The following is a 23,391-nucleotide window of genomic DNA, read 5'->3' on the forward strand; positions in this document are numbered from 1 at the left end:
GTTTTCCTTTTCCGATTTCTAAAACAGTAGTGCAGAATTGTTTTATATATATTGTGGCTCAAGGTCAAGGTGGGGACTGAGGTCCGCTTTCTGTGCACAGCCTGACTCTGAGGTGTTTCGCCGCAGCCGCCGGACTCTGATATCTATCAGAGCAAATGCATGTAGGTTGATTGACGTGTACCGTACGCAGGACGTGACGGTACGTGTTAGCGCTTGGGTGCGGCTGGCAATAAAAGCAGCACCCCACTGTTCTAGAAGACGCTTTGCCTTCTACTCGATTCACGGACCGGGAGCGGCTCGGAGTTCTCTTGGGGCTTGCCTGGGATCTCGAGAGCACTCATCAGCAGTTTCAGGTTCCAGCCTTAGATTTCTTCACTTCGCACATGAAAAAAGAAACCAAACCTACGATGAAAAAAGAGAGAAGGAGTTAAGTACCTTTAAAATACTTTTGGCGCCCTTCGCAAGAAAGGTTCATCAAACTCTTTGAACAATTTTTGGAACTTCTTTAATAGAAGAAACCTGTTTCACAGAGACAGTACAAGACTACATTTAAGGAATGTTAGATCACAAGAAATGTTGGAATTAATCCTTTTGTAAGAGTTTTCAGGACATTTGCCCAGCAATGTGCTTTTGAAGTTTGGTGTATGTTTTCTATTAATTTTTCTTTTGAAAGGTAAAACAAGTCAACAGAGGCAACAGAACAAGTCATGTAATAAGGAAGTAAGTTTTAAGGCGTTTTGGAACAACAGGTTACAAATTACAGTTTAGGAGTAAGGTACTTTGAAGTCTAGAGTATAGAAGTGATTCCTTGTTTTATATTGCAGCCTACATTACAACCTATTACATGCACAGACGATGCTCATCTAGAGAATAACCTGTCAACTCGACATACTCCTAAATCAACACAAGAAATACTGGGCGCAGACAAGGCAACTACTGATCGCAGTTAGGGGAAAAACACATTTATTTTCTTAAAAGGACCTAAAACCATGTTAGAAGAGTGTAGTAGAATAGTAAGGAAAACCTAAAAAGTCTTATAGTCCTTCATTTTTTGCTTCGCAGGTCGACAGCAAGAACCCACCGCGTCCAGTACTCCGGCCCTCCTCCCTAATTCTAATTTATACCTTGTTGTAAGTTAAAATCGCAAGATTTAAGTTAGTCATTTGGGAAGTTGGTCCCTTGCATCCCTGCGAAATTCAACAACGTCTCTGCAAGCAAACTGAGATAAGGGACGTCTTAGTACTTTGACATCTTTGCTGCCAGGAGCCCATCAACAAAATCCATTTGTGCTAGGTACTGGAACATGTTTGTGGCCTGGTGTGTAATTCACAAGCTAGACCAATCTACAAGCTAAACTGTTGAATGTTTGTTTTGTCTTTGGCCCAGCAAGGTCTTGAAGTGAGCACTATTAAAAGTTATTTTTCATCCCTTTTGGTATTTCTACATTTGCCGGACCAACTGTCTTGTTCGAGTCACGTGTTGCAATGTGATATATTGTAGGTTACATTCCTATATTCCCTCCTAAACTGTTTCTGATGCCACAGTGGGATTTTAATTTTGGCCTGATGTTCCTCAATGGGGACCCGCTTCAGGTCAATGCATAACTGGTCAGTGCGTCTTCTTACTCTCAAAATTATCTTTATCACTGCGATAACTTCAGCTTGCAGCATGAGTGAGCTCAAGCTTTCTAGACAAACTAGTGTTGAGGTCCAAGATGGCCTCTTTGCCAAAAGTTATAAATCTTTTTCACATTGGACAATCCATCCTCCTCCTAACGTTCTTTGCTCCACCCGACTCCTCGAAAGAGGACAGCCGCCATTGACTGGACCACAAATGGACCATAGTTTTTTACTTCGATTGCACCAAAGACTATTGCGTGGACCATTAGCCTTATGTGGGGTCCTCAGGGGTAAACAAAGGCAAAGCGGTGCAGAAATGGAATTTGTCAAAATGGATAGTTCTTCTGCATTAATATCTGGTAATATTATGCAAGCAGCAGCTAACTTTGGGTAAGTAGTTGCCTTCAGAAGGACTGAGGGCTAATTCCACCAGGCCATGGCTGATACCAGGCATGGCCATGGCATGACAACTGCCCAGCTGCGAAATGGGTGGTAATGCACAATTTCACAAAGCACTATTGCCTTCTAAACCAGGTCCACTGGGAAGGGCATTTGCCAGTTCAGTCCTGCAGGACTTTTTGGTATTAATCTACTCCAAAGACCCTCCACCTCAGGATGGTAATGTTTTGGTGTCTATACTACAGGTGAGGAATCTTTGATTGGAAATGTTCATCAGAAAAACAAGTTACTTACATTTGCTCTTTCTGGTGTGTACTCTACGTAACCTCAGATTCCTCACCACCCTCCCACTTCCTCTTGCTGTGGAGTGTTTTTGTCACCATCTAAAAAGGTCCCAAGTTAGAGAACTGCACATTGGTACCTCCTATTGGGGAAACATCCTTTACAGCGCAACTTTTACCACGCAGTGCCTTAACATCACAACTTTTACAACGCAAACCATTACAACGCATTGCGCTGGGGGGCGCTCTAGGATAGGGAATAGATTTAATTTACTATCCAACACCTTCCCTACTATCCACAGGGAATGGAGTTGGAATAGTAAATTAAACTATTCACTATCCAGCACCCCAAAGCGCTATGCGTTGTAAAGGCTTGCGTTGTAAAACTTGTGATGTAAAAGCATGCGTGGTAAAAGCATGCGTTGTAATGTCATACATCCCTCCTATTGTTTTATGCTCTGAGCCCGGAGTTGCAGAAAGAGTCAAGCAAGATACTAATGTTGGTGCACAGGGATGGCACTTATACGCACCTCCACTCTGTTGGTTCTGGGTCATCAAGAGACAAACATGCATTTGCATGGAGCCACATAATGGTACACAGGAGCACTGCAGAGAAAACATCTGGATCCAGTCTGGCACATGGACTATATTCTACAGGTGAGGAATCTGCAATTAGATAGAATACCCACCAGAAAGAGAATTACTGAAGGTAACTTGTTCTTTGAGCACCAGACACTTTAGGCTATTTAACAAGGTTACCTGTGGACGCAGGCGATATTCTGATTTTTTCTTCTGATTTAATAACAACACTCCCTTCTGTTATTGAATTGGCTACGGGCTTCGGTGGTATCTCGGGATACGAGGTTAATGCCTCCAAAACTGAGATTATGATCTGGAACCACGAATTCTTAGATATGGGGTTCAGCCCAATTTGAAAATGCGTTACTTGGGGATAGAAATCGTCCAGGATATTAACAAAATAATCAAGACCAACTTCTCTGCTAAAGCAAAAGAATGTTGGCAACTTATGCGTTCTTGGTCAACATTGCCTCTTTCTATCCTGGGGAGGGTTAACCGTATAAAGATGACCATATTGCCGAAGATCACTTTTTTGTTTAACACAATTCCTCTTTTTTTTGAGCCATCACTTTTAGTTAAATTACAGAGCGACATTAGCTCATTTTTTTGGGTCCAGCGCATCCCTAGAATTGCCTGGAAAAAATTGAGGCGTCGAAGGCAGAAGGGGGGGTTAGCAGGCCCAGATTTCCAACTTTACGCGTGGGCATTTAAACTCACCCATTTCCGCATGTTATTGAAAACACCTACCAATTTCGGGATTGGCTGTATGTTTGGTGCCATGCTAAGTGGGGCAGAGTTGCCACAGGAGGGGTTTCTTTTTAAATTTGGGCACCCAAAATTTAAAAAATAAAATAAAACTGAAGGTCTTGCAGGGCATGGTTAGAACATGGACTAAGGTCAGTGTTGGACTTGGCCCTTCTGGCAGGTTCACCCCTGAACTTTTTGCCTTTTAATTGTGACATAGTATTAGCGGTTCTTGGTTTCTGCGCACTTTCACTGTGTCCCAGTGGAAAGTGCGTGCGCACTTTGAGTGTGTGTGGAGAGATAGGCCTGGCCTCCCATAGGAATGCATGGGGAATGTATGTGTCCATGTTAGTTCCTGATGCGTGGGGAGTGCAGGCTCGAGTTTGGTATGTGTGAACTCGTGAGATTGAATGCTGCGCGATGATGGATGTGGCGTGTATGTGTCTAGTGGGGAAGTGCCACTTCTAGACGTGGGTATGCATGTGCAGTGAGTATGCTGGCGCGTGATTGGCTGGAGCTGGCTGGTGAGCCTGGCTCCAGGATGTCTGGATGGGTCCGCCCGGTGGTGAGTGTTGAGGTTAGCATGCTGATGTGAGGGAGGGGCTGCACTTGAGTCATGAATAGGGCTGGGCTTTTCCCACACAATGCTGGCTCCGCCCCCCTGTGGTGCGACTGATGGCCCTAGCCTGCCTGGTGAATGGAAAGGGTGGCTGGGGAAAACAAAGTACTCAAAAACCAGCTGCGACTGGTTTCTCCCCCACCCTGCACCGTTAGACAAAGGGATTCAGTGTATAAAAAGGGGCTGTGTCTCCTTACAAAATGTTCTTGTTCTTTGGTGCAACTTGAAACTACCAGGGGCGTGCTGCTGCTTGGACCCAGGGGAAGGCTTGCCTCCCTGGGCCCTGCCCAGCCCCTGGACGCCTGGTGGATTTTCCTTTGTTGGGAGCTGCCTGCTCCATCTTTATCAGATCCAGTTTTGACCACGACGAACCTCTGCCTGACTAGAAGGAACAAGAGAAGCTGAAGGACGGAAACCAGTCTGCATCCTGTGGTGCCTTGCTGAGAACGGAGAGGAAAGGACCAGAAAGGACTTTGTAGACTTGTGCCTGAAACGATCTCCAAGGGCTTGATCGAGAGCTTGCCCCCTGAACGGAACCCCAGGACCATTGGGTTCTATCTGCTTGTGCCCGTCTGCTGTTGGGCCTCAGTTCTTATTCCCTCGCCGGAGTTGAGACTCGGGTGCCCTTGCCCCCTCTCCCAGGTCGTGACAGCTCGGAGCCTGGTCGCCCCGCCGTAGAGAGCCCCGCTCCTCCCTGAGCCGCTCTCCGCTTCGGTGCCGGGCCGCCTGCTCTCCTGTCACCTCGCCGCTAACGGAGCGCGTGGTGCACCTCTCATCTTCTCCCGCCGGAATCTGCACGGAGCGCATTCCATAGCCTCGGATGGTCCGTACGTCGTAACGTACCCGACTGTCTCACTTTGCCCTCCTGCATACCAAGACCCGTGCCGCACCTCAAGAAAGGCCTCCCCGTACAGTGGTACCGGAAGCCTGGTGTTGCACCCGTCTGCCGTAGAACGTGACGCCCCTCACAGATCCACGAGTACGACCTGGCGTGCTAAGAAGTAGTACGCCCCGCAGGCCTGAACGGCGCCTCGCCCCGTGAGCTGCATCGACCCCGGATTGCCGCAACCCTCCACAGTCCTGCTCCTCCACCTCGCACCTCGAGGGGGACCTGAGCCGGAGAGATCCTCTGGAGAACCGTCGGCCTCGTTCGGAGTCCGCCCTCACCAGCTGCGCCTGAAACGCCTTGGACTTCCACAAGCAAGGTACACTTGAACTCCGTCCCGAGTTCACATCGGATCCAGGGTCCGCAACGTTCTTATTTCCCTGCCATCATACCTTGCTGAACAACGAACATTTAAAGACTAAATCTTGCCTATTATAATCTGGTGGCCTCGAATCGTTACATGTTACATGGTCTTGTGATAATCCTGCTTGAATCTATCTTTCATATAAAGTATAGGTATTTTTGATACACCTACACGACTGGTGTCCATTTGTGGTGGGTCAGTGGGTTTACTGTGTGTGATCATAAATGCTTAACTTAGTATCGCCCTGAGGATTAGCCTTGTCTGCTCGCGCCACACTACCTAGAGGGTGAGCAGGGGTTATTCGAAGGAGTAGTTCCCTTGCCCTGACGTGGGGCTGAGGGTCCCTGCTTGTCACAAGTGCCTGCCTGTGCCAACCAGAGACCTCCGGTTCCAACATTGGTACCAGCGTTGAGGATTTCGGATTTGCATTTATGATTTATACACAGTGAATTACTGATCACCACATAGTGAGAGCAGACCTATAATGAAGCAAAGGGATTATTGTTTCTCAGTTCATTCTAAATGTTATTTCTGTAGAAATGTGTGTCTTGTGCACTTTGAGTTAGGTGTCCCTAGCTCGGGAGGGTAGATCATCCCCCTAAGTGCAGTGTGTTTTCTGGATTCCCCAGGAATGGTGGGATCCAGTGGTGGCAGCATGAGTGTGTCCAGTGCATGTGTTCCCCGTCCCGTTCCCGGAGTGATGGTACCTGTGTCATGTGTGGTCAGGTTGAGAAATCAGGGGTGGTAGAAACTGCCTTACCAGTCTGGGGGGGCGTGTGTGGATGAATGGATGAATGGTGTGAGTTCTCTTTGGGGAGCTTGCTGAATAGTTGTGTGCTCTTGTTTTGCTCAGATACCTAAGTCCCGTGTGTTAAACTGTTCCCAAGAACGTCTGCAGACTGTGGAGCCTGCTTTTTGATTTCTGTGGTCTGTTTAGAGACAGAATTTTGGAGTTGGTAATGTTCTGGGAGGAGGGAGACATAGGGGATGGAGTGATTCCAAAAGGAGTGTCTGAGGTGTCTTCCAGCCCAGCGTGGTGGAAGAGGTTCAGTGTAGCCCAGCTAGGTCTCGGTGTAGGGGCTCACATCCTGTCTCAGAGGAGAAGGAGTGGGTGGGACTGCATGTCTCCAGGTGCCCGAAACCCAGTGTCAGGGCCTGGACTGTTTCTGGAGGGAACGTCAGGTCGGGGGCCGAGGCTGTACCAATAGGTCATTTGAGGAGGATCTCCCAGAGTGTTTGAAGAATGCAGAACAACAGGGCGTAGAACCGGAGGGTGTCCCTGCAGTGTGGACCCGCGTCCGTGTTCTATCGCCCAAAGCAGGGAAGTCCATCACAGTGGTGATAGGCCTACCCTGCGTTTTGGCTGGAAGGGGGTTGTGTTGGACTTGGCCCTTCTGGCAGGTTCACCCCTGAACTTTTTGCTTTTTAATTATGACATGGTATTAGCGGTTCTTGGTTTCTGCGCACTTTCACTGTGTCCCAGTGGAAAGTGCGTGCGCACTTTGAGTGTGTGTGGAGAGATAGGCCTGGCCTCCCATAGGAATGCATGGGGAATGTATGTGTCCATGTTAGTTCCTGATACGTGGGGAGTGCAGGCTCGAGTTTGGTATGTGTGAACTCGTGAGATTGAATTTTGCGCGATGATGGATGCGGCGTGTATGTGTCTAGTGGGGAAGTGCCACTTCTAGACGTGGGTATGCATGTGCAGTGAGTATGCTGGCGCGTGATTGGCTGGAGCTGGCTGGTGAGCCTGGCTCCAGGATGTCTGGATGGGTCCGCCCGGTGGTGAGTGTTGAGATTAGCATGCTGATGTGAGGGAGGGGCTGCACTTGAGTCCTGAATAGGGCTGGGCTTTTCCCACACAATGCTGGCTCCGCCCCCCTGTGGTGCGACTGATGGCCCTAGCCTGCCTGGTGAATGGAAAGGGTGGCTGGGGAAAACGAAGTACTCCAAAACCAGCTGCGACTGGTTTCTCCCCCACCCTGCACCGTTAGAGAAAGGGATTCAGTGTATAAAAAGGGGCTGTGTCTCCTTACAAAATGTTCTTGTTCTTTGGTGCAACTTGAAACTACCAGGGGCGTGCTGCTGCTTGGGCCATGGGGAAGGCTTGCCTCCCTGGGCCCTGCCCAGCCCCTGGACGCCTGGTGGATTTTCCTTTGTTGGGAGCTGCCTGCTCCATCTTTATCAGATCCAGTTTTGACCACGACGAACCTCTGCCTGACTAGAAGGACCAAGAGAAGCTGAAGGACGGAAACCAGTCTGAATCCTGTAAGACTGGCCTGCAGTGGTGCCTTGCTGAGAGCGGAGAGGAAAGGACCAGAAAGGACTTTGTAGACTTGTGCCTGAAACGATCTCCAAGGGCTTGATCGAGAGCTTGCCCCCTGAACAGAACCCCAGGACCATTGGGTTCTATCTGCTTGTGCCCGTCTGCTGTTGGGCCTCAGTTCTTATTCCCTCGCCGGAGTTGTGACTCGGGTGCCCTCGCCCCCTCCCAGGTCGTGACAGCTCGGAGCCTGGTCGCCCCGCCGTAGAGAGCCCCGCTCATCCCTGAGCCGCTCTCCGCTTCAGTGCCGGGCCGCCTGCTCTCCTGTCACCTCGCCGCTAACGGAGCGCGTGGTGCACCTCTCATCTTCTCCCGCCGGAATCTGCACGGAGCGCATTCCATAGCCTCTGACGGTCCGTACATCGTAACGTACCCGACTGTCTCGCTTTGCCCTCCTGCATACCAAGACCTGTGCCGCACCTCAAGAAAGGCCTCCCTGTATAGTGGTACCGGAAGCCTGGTGTTGCACCCGTCTGCCGTAGAACGTGACGCCCCTCACAGATCCACGAGTACGACCTGGCGTGCTAAGAAGTAGTACGCCCCGCAGGCCTGAACGGCGCCTCGCCCCGTGAGCTGCATCGACCCCGGATCGCCGCAACCCTCCACAGTCCTGCTCCTCCACCTCGCACCTCGAGGGGGACCTGAGCCGGAGAGATCCTCTGGAGAACCGTCGGCCTCGTTCGGAGTCCGCCCTCACCAGCCGCGCCTGAAACGCCTTGGACTTCCACAAGCAAGGTACACTTGAACTCCGTCCCGAGTTCACATCGGATCCAGGGTCCACAACGTTCTTATTTCCCTGCCATCGTACCTTGCTGAACAACGAACATTTAAAGACTAAATCTTGCCTATTATAATCTGGTGGCCTCGAATCGTTACATGTTACATGGTCTTGTGATAATCCTGCTTGAATCTATCTTTTATATGAAGTATACGTAATTTTGATACACCTACACGACTGGTGTCCATTTGTGGTGGGTCAGTGGGTTTACTGTGTGTGATCATAAATGCTTAACTTACTATCGCCCTGAGGATTAGCCTTGTCTGCTCGCGCCACACTACCTAGAGGGTGAGCAGGGGTTATTCGAAGGAGTAGTTCCCTGGCCCTGACGTGGGGCTGAGGGTCCCTGCTTGTCACAAGTGCCTACCTGTGCCAACCAGAGACCTCCGGTTCCAACAGTCAGTAATACCATGAACCTAGGATATTTTTGAAGTAAGGCTCCTTTGTGGGACTTACCGGAGGGCCCTAGCTGGCTTAACGACAGCCTTGCTTTACCTTTGAGAGGGGGGGGTTGAAAGTGTGGGGTGATTTATTTGCGTATGGGGTCCTCTTATATTGGGAACTGTTAAGTATTAGAACAGGCTCTAATTTGTCTAGGTTTAAGTACCTACAGATAGCAAGTTGGGCCCACGCGCAATCTACCATCAGGTTTAAACCCCCTTTTGGGAAGGGCAATAACCTGGAGTCTCAACTTTTAGTTAAAACCCAAGCAAAAAAGGAGATATCCTTTTGGTATCACTTAATGCTGGATAAGATGGATGGCGAATTCAAACTGTCTGATAAAATCTGGGGGAGTTCTTTTCCAGACCTGGATGTTGAGACTATTTGTCTTAGCTCTTTCCAGTTATTATGGGAAATAGTGAAGCCAGCATGGCTCCGAAGGAACCATCATTTTTCCTTGCACAGGGCCTACTATTCACCATGAAAGCTGTCAAAATTTGCTATAGATCGATCGGTTGCCTGTTTGAGGTGTGGGGAAATGGTGGCTTCAGATATACACATGTTTTATGAATGCCCTTTCTTATCTCAATTTTGGGACTCTTTAAGTACCTTACTTACATTCTCCCTAGGTCGACAGATCACGATAAATCCGGTACTGGTAATTTTTGGAGTTATGGAGGGTGTGAAGGGTCGTTCCAAATATCTTCTCTTTTACGCTATGCTCCTGGCCAGAAGAGAAATTTGTAAAAAGTGGAAGGACGCCACACCACCATCTCTTTCTGATTGGCAGACATCTATGTTACAGACCTCAAAACTAGACCTAATGAGATCAGGCAACACTAACAAGAGAGCCTTCTGGCATCTCCTCAAGTGGAACTATCTTTGAATCACACTGTTTTTTTGTGTTTTTTTTCTCCTGTTTGGTCCAATGATTATGCTACTTTCGGAATCCTTCGCTCCTCTCCTTGCCGGTTTATTTTTCTACCTCTGACTTCGGTCTAAAGGCAAGTTCACCTGTGTAGCAAAACTGTGCCCTCACGGTTGCGGATTAAAAGTCCTTGGGATTGCGATTTCACTGATTAGGCAACTTAGTAGCAATACTGGTCTACCTATCCAGGTATCTGAGGCAGTGTTTCGCTCTCTATTTGACTTTATAGATGCAACCAGGGTAGTTATTGAGGACAAAAAAAAAAGGAAAAGGTTACCTGTGGAGACAGAGTCATGTGTTGTCAAGCATATCTGGAAAGACCATTGCTTCATACTTCACCTCTGATAATTGTGCAGTTCCAGACTGTGGTGTGGGGCAAAAGTTCCCTTCCTCATTAAATTATTTAAGGTATGAGGGGGAAGTATCTCTTTTTGTGTGCCATAACCGCTGTAAGAGGCAGTATCTTGCAGAAATTGTGATCTCCCTAGTCACATTGAGAGGATCACTGACACAATATTGTGGTAAACAATATCATTGACAAAAATATTGTTTACCACAATATTGTGCTCATATACTTATAATGGTAAGTACAACAATATCAGATAAAAAATATTGTTGGTACTAATATTGTAAACAAATGTATAAAAATATAGATTTTTGTAAAATATAAATGGAGTTTAAAGTAGTAAATATTAAATATTTGAATAGATACATTTAATATAATGTAAATTACATATATTCCATTAATATTTAACCGCTTGCGTGCAGCAGGAATTCCAGCCCTCTGTTGGACATTCCAATCGCAGGCGTGGTCGTGCCGGAACCATTCCGTCATCAGCACAGCCCAACCGTGACTCATGGATGGATTGGGTTTTTATAGAGAGCGATAGCTACCCGGAGGCATCCTAGCGCTAAGGATTGGCGTGTGTGAGTGAGGGGAGAGACTGAGGTTATCTGTTGACTAGCAGGGTTTTTAGCTTTTTCCGGAAGGGCAAAAGGTTGGGCTCCGAAGGGAGGGAGAGGGGAAGGGAGTTCAAGAGTCTTGCCGAGTTAGAAGAAAAAGTTCGACCTCCACACCTCGCTCTCCGAATCCTGGGGCTTATAGCTCGGAAGGCATACGCAGACCTTAGCTGCCTGCTTGGATGGTAGGGGGTGATCAAAAGGTCACTGATAGTTGCTCCTGTTCTCCAGAAAGCACTGTGGGCAATGCACATACTTTTGAACTCGATTATTTCCCTGATGGGTAGCCAGTGAAGGTCTCTAAGTTCAGATTTTAAGGGTTGACGACGGGGGATCCGTAGGAGGGTGCGGGCAGCGCAGTTCTGAATCACCTGGAGCCTTTTAAGGGTCGATTGAGGGGCTCCCAGGTAGAGGGCATTCCCGAAGTCCAACCGGGAGAGAATTGGGCCCTGGATCATAATCTGTCTTGCTTTAAATGGGAGGAGAGGAAGAATCTTGCGGGTGAGCCTGAGAATACCAAAGCAGGTAGCTGAGAGTTTAACTGCTTGGTAGTTGAATGTGAGTGTCTTGTCCATCCAAATTCCCAGGCTCTTTTTTTTTTTTTTAATTTTTTTTTTTTAAAACCTTTATTGAAAGACACGTATAAGTACAAGCGCTGGCCTACAACCACAGGGGCCGGCCGCAAAGTCAGGAGAATCAAAATAACAAAGCAATGTATACGATAGGGTGAATACAGGATGGATGCAAATAAAGTCGTTACATCGCCAGCGCCAGGATAAAAGAGGTTTCATTTTACATTATATAAAGGAGGCAGCAACCATATCTACCAGCGCGTCATGCAACATATACAGAAAAGAAGGGGGGGGGCGGGAGGGAAATAGCCCCCCACGCAAGCAGACGACCACAGTAGGGGAAAGCCCAAAGACCTCACACGCCCATACCAGGTGCAGAATAGAGGAAGAATACCAGCAAACAAATAAAGTGGACGCCACACGTACAGCCCACCCGCCCCGAAAAAGGAGAAAGTGCAGACGCTAGCGAAACAGAGGAGTAAACACAAAGGGACATAGCCCACCCCCTGGAAAAGGCAAAAAAGGGACCATAGAATAAAACAAACTAAAATAACAAACACCCCCCCCCACCCTACATCACTGTAATGGCTACGGCCTACCCCACTAAACAGCGTGCCTGTCGCCCAGAGTCACCCGAAATATAGAAAAAGAGAAAGGGAATTATAACGAAGAAAGAGAGGGGAATAAGAAAAGGAAGGAGAGGAAAAGGAAGAAAGAGAGAGGAGAGGAGCCAGCGACCGAGACATAAAACACTACCCCCCCGCAACAATAATGCACTAATCGAGGTCGAAAAGGAGAGTCAAGAAAAGCCTACACCAGGATGTAAACAGGAACCATCCAGAATAACGAGGCCCGGAGATGCCATGTAAAAAGGGCCCCACAGGCATCCGGGCACGATCACCCCTGTCCACTTTTATGAAGAGTCGAGCTTCCCAACCCCGCCACAGCCAAAAAACAGCAGAACACAGTGGGTCCATACCAGTCAGGAAAAGCCGTATGGGATCTCCGCAAAACAACGTCCCGGCAAACTAGAAGCAACCAGGAGAACTCGGCAACAGTAAATTCCCAGGCTCTTGATCGTGTCTTTAGCTTTGGGGGCGGGTCCCAGCGAAGTTGGCCATATGGAGTCAATAGTTCTTTGAGGGGAGTTGCCTAGCACCATTAACTCGGTCTTGTCTCCATTTAGCTTCAAATAAGACAGATTCATCCAGGAGAAGACTGCTTCCAGGCAGCCCCTTAGATCACTCGGCTGGGTTAGGGGATGGTTCAGTGTCACCACCAGCTGAGTGTCGTCGGCGTAGGATATAATTTGCACTCCGAAGGGGTGGACGACCCAAGCAAGGGGGCGCATATATATGTTGAATAGTGTGGGGCTCAGGGAGGAGCCATGGGGTACCCCACAACTGAGTGGTTTGCTGGGCGACGTGGCGTTGCCCTCACAGACTCAGAAGGAGCGGTCTGATAGAAAGGATTGGAGCCAGGCAGTTGCTTTGGCGGTTATTCCTAGATCCGAAATCCTGTTTAGAAGGATGTTGTGGTTGACGGTGTCGAAGGCGGCACTGAGGTCCAATAGAATAATGGCCGCAGTGCCGCCCTGATCCGCAATCATCCTAGCTCCCTCAGTCACAGCAAGAAGCGCGGTTTCTGTCCCATGCATGGGACGAAACCTGGTCTGTGAGATGTCCAGTAGATTATTTGTTTCCAGGAACTCTGTGAGGATGTTATTAACATATTTCTCCATGATTTTACTTATCCAGGGCAACAGGGAAATGGGGCGATAGTTCCCTGGGTTTTTCTGATCTAGATTAGCCTTTTTCAGGAGGGCTCTCACCGTTGCCTGTTTCCAGCTCGGTGGTATGATGCCTGAAGAAAGGGAGGTGTTAATCAGGTCCAAAATGGTGGGCAGAATAGAGGAGGCAACTGTCCGAAGGGACTGGGCTGGTGCTGGATCACTAGGGAGCCAGACTTCACCTGGGTCATAATGGTTTCAAGGGTGGTGGGATCCAATTTCGGGAAAGTTTCCAGAGGGACTGATGGAAGAACACCCTTGTCTTTTTGACCAGTTTGGACAACGGGGACAGGAACGTGAGAGAAGGAAGAGTAAATCGTGGCGATTTTACTGTGAAAGTACTCGGCCAGGTCATTACAGCGTGTTTGAGCGCTGTGTGGATCTGGCGGTTTATCTGGTAATTTTAGCAGGGTTTTCGCAATTTGATATATCTCTTTCGGTTTTGGCGCTGCTGCGTTTATTTTATTTTCAAAGAAGATAGATTGGGCACTTTTTATATTATTTTTGTAGAGTTTTATGGAGGATCGGTATGCAGTTTTACTTGCATGTGAGTAGTCAGTACGCCATTTCCTTTCAAGTTTTTGGCATTCCCTCTTCATGTTGCGCAAGTCCAGGGAGTACCAAGGCGCGGTTCTTGGACTGTGTTTTGGTTCAAAGTCTGTCAATGCAATCTAAAGACTGGGTGATCCATCTGTTAAAATTCTCATTACTTATGATAGGATCAGGGTTGTATGGTGGGGTGGAGGATTCTAGAGTGACTGCCCACTGTGTGTGGCTAAGTTTTGACCACTTGCGGTCTCTCCGAGATACCGTGGGTAGGGCGGGATGCGGGAGTGAGGATATCCAAGTAAAAGGGATCAGAAAGTGATCGGACCAAGGGAGGGGGGTGGGTGTGCCTACTATGAGATCCGTGCAGTTGCTAAAGATGGGATCTAGAAGGTGTCCCCTGGAATGGGTTGGATCCAGTACCCGCTGAGATAACTCTAGTGCTTTGAGGCTATTTAACATTTCCATAGCTGTATGGTCTGAAGGGTCGTCTAGATGGATGTTAAGATCCCCTAGCAGGGTGTAGTTAGGTAGACTGCAAGCTCCGCTGGCTATGGCGGACGGCAGATTGTTAATAAATTGGCTCAGAGAGCCGGGGGGTCGGTAGACGAGGATCCCCGAGAAGGTACACGTAGGGGAAAATTCTAATGAGAAAGAGAGGTTTTCGCAGCTAGACAGATGGTTGGGGGAGCTGCGACAGTTATAACATTCTTTGTATATAATAGCTAGACCTCCACCTTTTCCGGATGGACGATCTTCTCGAAGGATCTGATATCCTTTGGGTAGTGCTTGGATGATATCAGGATCAGAACCTACATGTAACCACGTTTCCGTGAGGAACAATGCATCTGGTTCCACTTCCGATAGAAGTAGTGAGATCTCTAAGGAGTGTTTAGGGAGTGACCTGCAATTTACAAGGAGCATGTGATGGGCCGTGACAGAGTTTTGGGGGTCGGGCTGATATGCGCAATGTGGGCAAATGAAATTTTTCACAATCGGGTTCCATGAGGAGAGACAGGGTGCAGAGGTTGTGCCTTGCAACTCCAGTAGGGAACTAGAACTGTAGGTAATGGTCTGTGCGCGGCCAGGGGTCGTGGCCCCTGGTCCCGGCCGGGCGCAGACGGGCTTGCCTTTGGCGCGCTTTCGGCGCGCCGGCGCCGCGTCCGCTGCGCGTGGTGAATGGCATGACTTTTTATGCTGTCTGAGACCAGAGGCTCTGCGCTCCTCCCCTCTATCCCGGAAGTGGTGTCTTCCCCGCGCCTCTCTCCACAACAATCGGGATTAATTCCCGCGGTGGAACGGGGAGTATGCGGGGGATCAGGAATCAGAGGGTGCAAGAGTGCAGGGTGAGTCCTAGGCGTGCAGTGATTTAAAATCAAGTACGGCGATTTACAATTTTAGCCATTTTTAAAAGGTTTCAGTGACAGATCGGCAATTAGTTTGCATCAGTATCAGCAATTCACACACACAGCACGCGTCCACAGCGCGAGGTGACTGGCCTGCCCTTTTTTGCTGTCTGAGACCAGAGGCTCTGCGCTCCTCCCCTCTCTCCCGGAAGTGGTGTCTTTCACGCGCCTCCCTCCACAACAATCGGGATTAATTCCCGCGGTCAAACGGGGAGTATGCGGGGGATCAGGGATCAGAGGGTGCAAGAGTGCAGGGTGAGTCCTAGGCATGCAGTGATTTAAAATCAAGTACGGCGATTTACAATTTTAGCCATTTTTAGTTTTAAATGGTTTTTAGTGAGCCAAAAGAAAGCACAGCTAAACATCGCAGTATAAAGTATATGTAACAGGTAAGACAGTTGCGGATTGTAAATACATGTCCAGGTACCGCTAGGTAAGAATTGGCATTGGAAGCAAGCAGTCAAGGAGAGGTGGGCAATGCAGATGAGGCACATGACAGGCAATGTTGGCCAACATTTTAGAACTAACCAATCCCACAAAACCCCCTCGCCCCACCCACCAACCCCCTTCCCCCCTCCCCAACCAGTGTGCCATACGGCAGAGGTCCATAGTCTTTGGATCAGAAAGAGCCTCGCCCTATAAACTTTTGAAATGATTAGGTGCCAGGTGCCGGGGCCGTGAGGCGTAGCAGCCGTAAGTATTTTGGACATGTAATTTCGTTAAATTCTTTGGACAGCAGCGAGATGAACGGTTGCCAGTCCTTTTGAAACGTGGCTGTAGTTTGGGTGAGAGTGGCTTGGATACGTTCCATGTCCAAAGTGAACCAGAGTTTGTGTAGCCACCCTGTGTGAGTAGGTTCGGACGTGGACCCCCAAAGTGAGAGGATATGTTGCGTGGCAGCTTGCACGGCAATGCCCATCTGGCGGCCTCGGATAGATTTCAGGGGGAAGGTAAGTGCGTTGGGTAATCCCAGAATGGCACATGCGGGAAATCGAGGGATCTCGGTGTCAAAGGTCTCATCAATATCATCCAAAACCAATTCCCAGTAGCCCCGTACTACTCTACAGTTCCAGAGGATGTGTGTCAAAGTGCCCTTTTCCCCACAACCCCTCCAGCACAGGTCGCTCCTAGATGGGTTCCCTTTATGAAGCCTGACTGGTGTAAGGTGCCAGTAGGTCGCTAATTTCACCGCAGATTCTTTGCCTGCTGTGTTGCGTGTGGTGTGCGATGCCCTGTAGTACACTTGGCCCCATTCTTTAGGTGATAGTGTCCTGCCCAGTTCGCTTTCCCACCTCTTCTGACCAGCGGTCTTGTGTAACTCCATTGGAGGTGTAAGCATTTTATATATATCAGAAATCAGGTGACGGTCAGTATCTTTGGTCAGGAGCCATTTCTCGAAAGGAGTCATGGGACGCCCCACCAGAGTGACAATCGCAGAGTCAGTAAGCCAGTGGCGCAATTGAAAGTATTGAAAAAGGTGGGGGTCAATGATGTTATAGTGTTGTTTGATATTTGAGAGTGTGAAGAAGCCTTGTAGATCAAAGAGATCCCCAGCGCGTCTGCATGCCGTGCCACGCCATTGTGTGAAGGCCCGAGGGCTATTACCCGGGGGGAAGTCCGGGTTGTCTAGGAGCGGGGTAAATGGAGAGGGAAAGGTGGTGAGACCGCGTTTAGCGGCCACAGCGTCCCACACCTTGGTGACTGTGCGGGTAATGGGAGAGTTGGCGAGGTACGTCAGTCTGTGCTTCTTAGGCAGAAAGGGGATCGTCCACAGGGGTCGCTGAGCCATGGCTCTGTCTTGGAATAGCCACCTCTTCTCTGACTCGGGCCTATACCATTCCACTAGGTATCGGAGCTGCGTGGCATGGAAGTATTGTAGTAAGTTGGGGACCCCCAGGCCTCCCTCGTCTGTGCTTCGGTGAGCCAACTGTTTGTGGAGTCGTGCCCTTTTGCCCTCCCAAATAAAGTGGTGTATTGCTGCTTGAAGATCTGGGATGGTGCCTTTTGGGGGAAATATTGGGAGAGTCTGGAAGACATATAGGATTTTGGGTAGGGTTGACATCTTCAATGCTGCCACTCTTCCCAGGAGGGATAGAGGCTGTTTAGACCAACGCGTGAGATCCGCCTTGATCTGGGCGGTGAGGGATTTGTAGTTAAGAGCCGCTGTCGATGTGGTGGAATGGGTGAGAGTGACCCCCAAGTAAGGGAGTTCCGAAGTGACCTGGAGGTCGCAGCCAAAGTTAGAGGCAGGGGCGTTTAGGCGGGCGTTACCCCCTAGGGGCAAAATAAGGGACTTTCCCCTGTTGATCTTGAAGCCTGCGACCGTGCCGAATGTGTCCAGCTCGGTTAAGAAGGCGGGTATCGAGCGATTGGGTCGGGCCAAGGCAGCTATGATGTCATCAGCATATAAACTGATAGTGTGTGGTTCGCCTCCGAAGTGGATTCCAGTAATGTTGGGATTGTCTCGGACCTTCTGCGCCAGAGGTTCGACGTATAGGGCAAATAGAAGGGGAGAAAGTGGGCACCCCTGTCTCGTCCCTCGTTGGATATCGAAGGGGTCCGAGCGTGTTCCACCCAAGCGAACGCGGGCCTGCGGTCGGTGGTAACAACCGGCCACCCAGGACCGAAAGCGGTCGCCGAGTCCAAAGCGGAGCAGTACTTGTTGTAAGTACACCCAGTCGACGCGGTCGAAAGCCTTCTCCACGTCGATGGCCAAGAGTGCCGCGTCGGAGTCCTGGAAGTGTGTTTTATCTATTAGATGTAGCATTCGTTTAGTGTTGTCACTACATTGGCGGTTGGGCACAAAGCCCGATTGGTCAGGCTCCAGGATTCCGGGCAGGAGCGGGCCCAGGCGAGCCGCCAATATTCCAGTGAAGAGTTTGAGATCTAAGTTTAGTAGGGAGATCGGGCGGAATGCCGAGCAGTGAGTCGGTTTCTTGCCCGGCTTGGGCAGGACGATCACCTCCGCCGCTAACATGTCAGGGGGGATAGAGCCTGGACCCTCAAAGGAGTTGAAGAGTCGGGTAAGGACAGGGGCCAACAGGTGACCGAACAATTTGTAAAATCCCGCCGAGAAGCTGTCCGGTCCCGGGGACTTCAGCGGGCGAAGTCTGGATATGGCTGCTGTAACTTCTTCTAATCGAATGGGGGCATCCAGCATCTCCGCGCTGGATTGGGATAACTCCGTAATGGCCGCCGAGGACAGATACGCGCCCACCTCCTTAAGGGGCGGTGGATCAGCTTTGTACAATGAGGCATAGTAGGTCCGGAACTCGTTGGCCATCTGGGAGTCCTCAGTGAGAGCGTTCCCAGAACTGTCTGTGAGGTCTGTGAGCTTTGTGCGGTGGGCTTTGGCTTTGAGGGCGCTGGCTAGCAAGCGTCCGGTTTTGTTGCCTCCAACATAGTATGTGTGCCGAAGGCGGAGAGCAGCAAATTCCGCTCTGTCCGTATCAAGGGAGGCTAGCTGGGCCCTAGCCGCTTTCAGCTGCCGCCAGATACATGGGGCGCCAGTGCGACTGTGGGCTTGTTCAAGTTCCCTGACCTGGGTGGTGAGTTCGGACCTCTTGTCCCTGCGGTCTCTAGCTTCTTTGGCGGCTATGGAAATGAGCTCCCCTCGAATTACTGATTTCAGGGCTCCCCATAAGGACGATAATGACACTTCCGGTGTGTCATTAATTGCCAGGTAATCGACGATACAGGTGGTCAGGCGCTCACGAGTCGCTGGTCGTTGTAGCATGGTTTCACGAAGTCGCCATGCACCACGGGGGTGGGAGACGACAGGAGTAGTGATGGTGAGCTCTACGGCGTCATGGTCTGAAAGCGCCGCGGGGACAATGTCAACCCCAGATATCTTAGGGAGCAGCTCGGACGAACCTATGAAGTGGTCTATCCTGGCGTAAGTGTGGTGGGCATGAGAATAGAAGGTGAATTGTGTTGTGGTAGGGTGTACAGTGCGCCATATGTCTACCAGGTCCCTCTCCCGCAGCCAGTCCGCCCCGGCGGCGGTGATAGCTCCTGTATCCCCATAGCGATGTCCTGATCTATCCTGGGTGGTGTCCATGACTAGATTAAGGTCCCCCCCGATAAGTATGAGTGAGTTAGATGACAGAAGGGATTCTGAAAGGGCGTTTTTCAAAAAGGCTTCCTGGCCTGTGTTGGGAGCGTAAACGGACCCGATCGTGAGGTGCATGTCCCCAAGGTGAAAGGAATGTGCGAGGAGACGGCCCCTAACTTCCCCTGACTTGGCCCCCACCTTCCCCCTAAAGTGCCTGGAGATCAGGATGGCTACCCCAGCCTTCTTGGTGGGAAGGGAGGAGAAAAATTGTTGGGGAAAGGCACGTGAGCGTAGTCTATGCCAGTCCTTGGGTAACAAGTGAGTCTCTTGGAGTAGGCACAAGTCCGCCCCAGATTGTTCTAGGTAGGAGAGTATCGCCCGTCGCTTAATAGGGTTATTTAGGCCCTTGACGTTCAGGGTTAGTATCTTCAGTGTGGGGTTAACCATTGCTGCAGAGGGCGGGCATAAGCGCGTTGTAACGTGTGCGTTTGAGCAGCAAGGCAAAGAAATAGAGTCTCAATAGTCTAACAAGAGCAAATCCCTTTTGGCACACTGGTTTCACCCCCAACTTCCCCCAAAACCCTCCCCCCTCCCCCCCCTGTGTATCCCCAACTGTTCTCCATGAGAGAAGGACATTGTCAACTGTTCCCCCCAACTCCCGCTCCCACCCAAAACCCCAACTCCCACAAGTGAACGGATACAGTCCCAGTCCTGTCAAGTCGCACAGGGCTGTGGTGAAGTCAATCATTCGGGTCATGGCTCGTGGCGGACACTCGGCCCCCCCGCCCAAACCCCAACCCCCACTCAGGGGGGAGATAGGCTAAAAGTGATCTCCCAAGTATTGCCGATATTAGCTTGAGGAGGAGGTCTCTTTGGCTACCTCTGCCACCGCCGTGGCGCGTTCTTGGGTGATAGTAGAGGCGTCCGGTTTCAGTTGTCTTGATGGCGAGCGTCTGCGATGCACAGTTTGCCATCCGTTGTCTCGGGGCTCCTTGGGAGAGTTCGGAGTCGGTTCATCTACCTCATGCTCAAGGCCCAGGAGGGCGCAGGTGTCTCTGAGCGATCGCAGTTGATGCAATTTTCCGCCCCACTTGAAGATGAGACGGAACGGGTGACCCCAGGAATACGGAGTTTCATGCTGCCGTAGGAAGTCCGTCACTTTGCGGAACTCCCTGCGTCTCTGCAGGGTGATGGCAGATAGGTCCTGGTATAGGGCGATGGAATGACCTTGGAATTGAAGAGGCTGGGCTCGACGCGCCTCCCTGAGGATTCGCTCTTTCAGGGGGAAGTCAGGCAGAAAGGCTAATATGTCCGGCGGGGGTGCCGAGGACCGTCTGGGCAATCTTACTCTGTGAGCCCTGTCAATGCGTATCTCGAAGTCCGCCTCTACGCCCAGAACGGACCGGAAAAGAGTCTGCAGGTAGCCCGTTACATCGGATCCTTCTGATTTTTGAGGGACCCCCCGGACCCGTATGTTGTTCCGCCTGGAACGGTTTTCGAGATCCTCCGCGTGGGCCTGGATGTACATTTGCTGGTCATGGAGGCGCACAATTTCCTGTTCAAGGTGTGTTATTTCCATACTCCTGGATTGATCCGCCTCTTCAACCGCTGCCACCCGCTCCCCCAGGCCCTCCACATCTCGTCTGAGCTCCCGGACCTCGCCTGCCACCTCTTGTTTCAGGGAACGGAAGTCATCTCTTAGGGAGTTAAATAGAATTTCCAGGAAAGTCCTAGTGATAGGCGATTGGTCCTCCGTTGGTGCAGGCAGTTGCTTTGCGGTGGGGGGGGAAGGAGGATCCTTGCCGGGCTTAAGCTGTGTCTTGGCCAGAAGCTCAGGGAGTGTCTGTGTCCCTTTTTTCGACCGCTGCCCCGCCATTTTGATTGCGATGTCGCCTCAGCCCCTGACGCCGGGGTCCACGGTGGAGCGTGGGTGCGTGGCTAGCAGGTGTTGGTGGGTAGGCCCTTGGGTGGTTTCGGGTGGTGCAGCGGGACCCAGGCTGTCACGACGAGTAGGCGGTGGCTCAAAGGGTGTGTTCAGGGAGGGTCCCGGCAGTGGAGCAAGATGGGGGAGGATTATCCAGATATGAAGCGGAGGGGCCTAACAGCGGGTCCCGTGGCCGCGTCTGACGATAGGGACCAGGTTAGCTGTGGGTTTTTGCCACCTGTGGCAAGCAGTCCGTGGTGAGATGGACAGGAGGGAGAAGTCACTGAAGCCGAGCGCCGGGAGCTCGATCGTGCCCCCCAGATCCAGCACAATGCCCCCAACGTGCTCCTCACCTGTACATAGCAGTGTCCAGCAGTGGCACCCCTCCAGGCCGGCCGCTCCGTTTTCCAAGTGTAGGAGACGCAGTTGTGGTGCCCCCCGTCAGCCAGGGCGGGGCACCGCTATTCCAGCGCCGTCCCTGTAGTTGCTCCGTCAAGGTGTCCCAGCACACTGTAGTTCACCCCCTGGGCGTCACCGGCGGGGCCGAAGGCCGAAGCCGGGGGGTCGATTACGAGGCCGCCGGCGGTACTGTGTGTGCCGGCCAGGCCTCAAAGCTAGAGACCCACCGCTAGCTGTAGGGGTCAGGCCCCAGGGTCGTCAGGCTGTGTCCGTGGAGGTGGCGGTGGCGGTGGGCCGCGGGAACATAGCGGAGGCCGCCGGAAGCGAGCACGTCGGCTCCTACAGGGCCACCGCAATGGGCCCCGGAGGTTTCCAGGCGTCCTCCGTCAGGGCCGAGGACAATCAAGGCCCGGAGAGGGTCGGCAGGGCACAGATCGGGGGTGGGCGCCCGAGCTGCAGTCGCGTCACTGTCCTTTGGTGTGAGGTCCAGGCGGGCAGCCCTCGGCGGGTGCGTGTAGGCCCAGAAGCCGGGGAGTCGAGTTTCGTGACCCCCGGCCAGCACACGGCGCTCCGCCCAGGCCAAGGGGCGCCCCAAAGATGAAAGCCGGGACCGCTCGGACCTCACCAGAGGGCACGGGTGTTTCGGGTACCTCCCGACTCCGGTCGCCGAAGGCCGCAGGGTCCTCGCAGGGCACCAGGGGCAGCGCTCGCCGGCTCTCACCAGGCAGTGGTGGGCGCCATGATGCGACAGCCTCCCACGGTCAGCAGCTCCCTCAGGCTTCGGCACGGTCCCAGCGACCGGGAGCAGTTCACTGGACAGCACCGCAAGGGTCCGGTGGCACAAGCAGCCAAATTAGGCGTGGTAGGGAGATCAGGCTACGTTACAGGGCGGCATTGAGCGGGATCGGGCAGGGAGCCTCCGGGACCTGCGACCGATCACGCCGTCATCTTAGCCACGCCCCCCCATTTTAGCCATTTTTAAAAGGTTTCAGTGACAGATCGGCAATTAGTCTGCATCAGTATCAGCAATTCACACACACAGCGCGCGTCCACAGCGCGAGGTGACTGGCCTGCCCTTTTATGCTGTCTGAGACCAGAGGCTCTGCGCTCCTCCCCTCTATCCCGGAAGTGGTGTCTTTCCCGCGCCTCCCTCCACAGCAATCGGGATTAATTCCCGCGGTTGAACGGGGAGTATGCGGGGATCAGATATCAGAGGGTGCAAGAGTGCAGGGTGAGTCCTAGGCGTGCAGTGATTTAAAATCAAGTGCGGCAATTTACAATTTTAGCAATTTTTAAAAGGTTTCAGTGACAGACCGGCAATTAGTCTGCATCAGTATCAGCAATTCACACACACAGCGCGCGTCCATGACGGAATGACGAAATGGTTCCGTCACGAGCATGGAAGGGGTTAATACTATATATAAAGATATACTTATATAAACACACATGCATATACACATTTATATACATGTACATATAAATTGTGTATGCATATACATACACGCACACACACACATATATATATATATTATCTATATATATATATTTTTCCATCCAATAACAGTCGCTTATGCCCAAGCCTACTTCTATGAGGAGTTATTGGTGAGGTAGTGAACCTCCACAAATCCATCCAAATCCTGTAATCTTGGCCAGTAAGGATTCTCTGGCTCAAACACCACAGTACCGCAAGTACACAATTAATCTATGTTACCTTCCCTTCCCTATTCATACTTTCATGTTAGTTGTTCATCTGTGTTAATCATCATTATACCATTTGTTA

The sequence above is a fragment of the Lissotriton helveticus genome, chromosome 8 (assembly GCF_964261635.1).
Source record: "Lissotriton helveticus chromosome 8, aLisHel1.1, whole genome shotgun sequence".
NCBI classification, from domain to species: domain Eukaryota; kingdom Metazoa; phylum Chordata; class Amphibia; order Caudata; family Salamandridae; genus Lissotriton; species Lissotriton helveticus.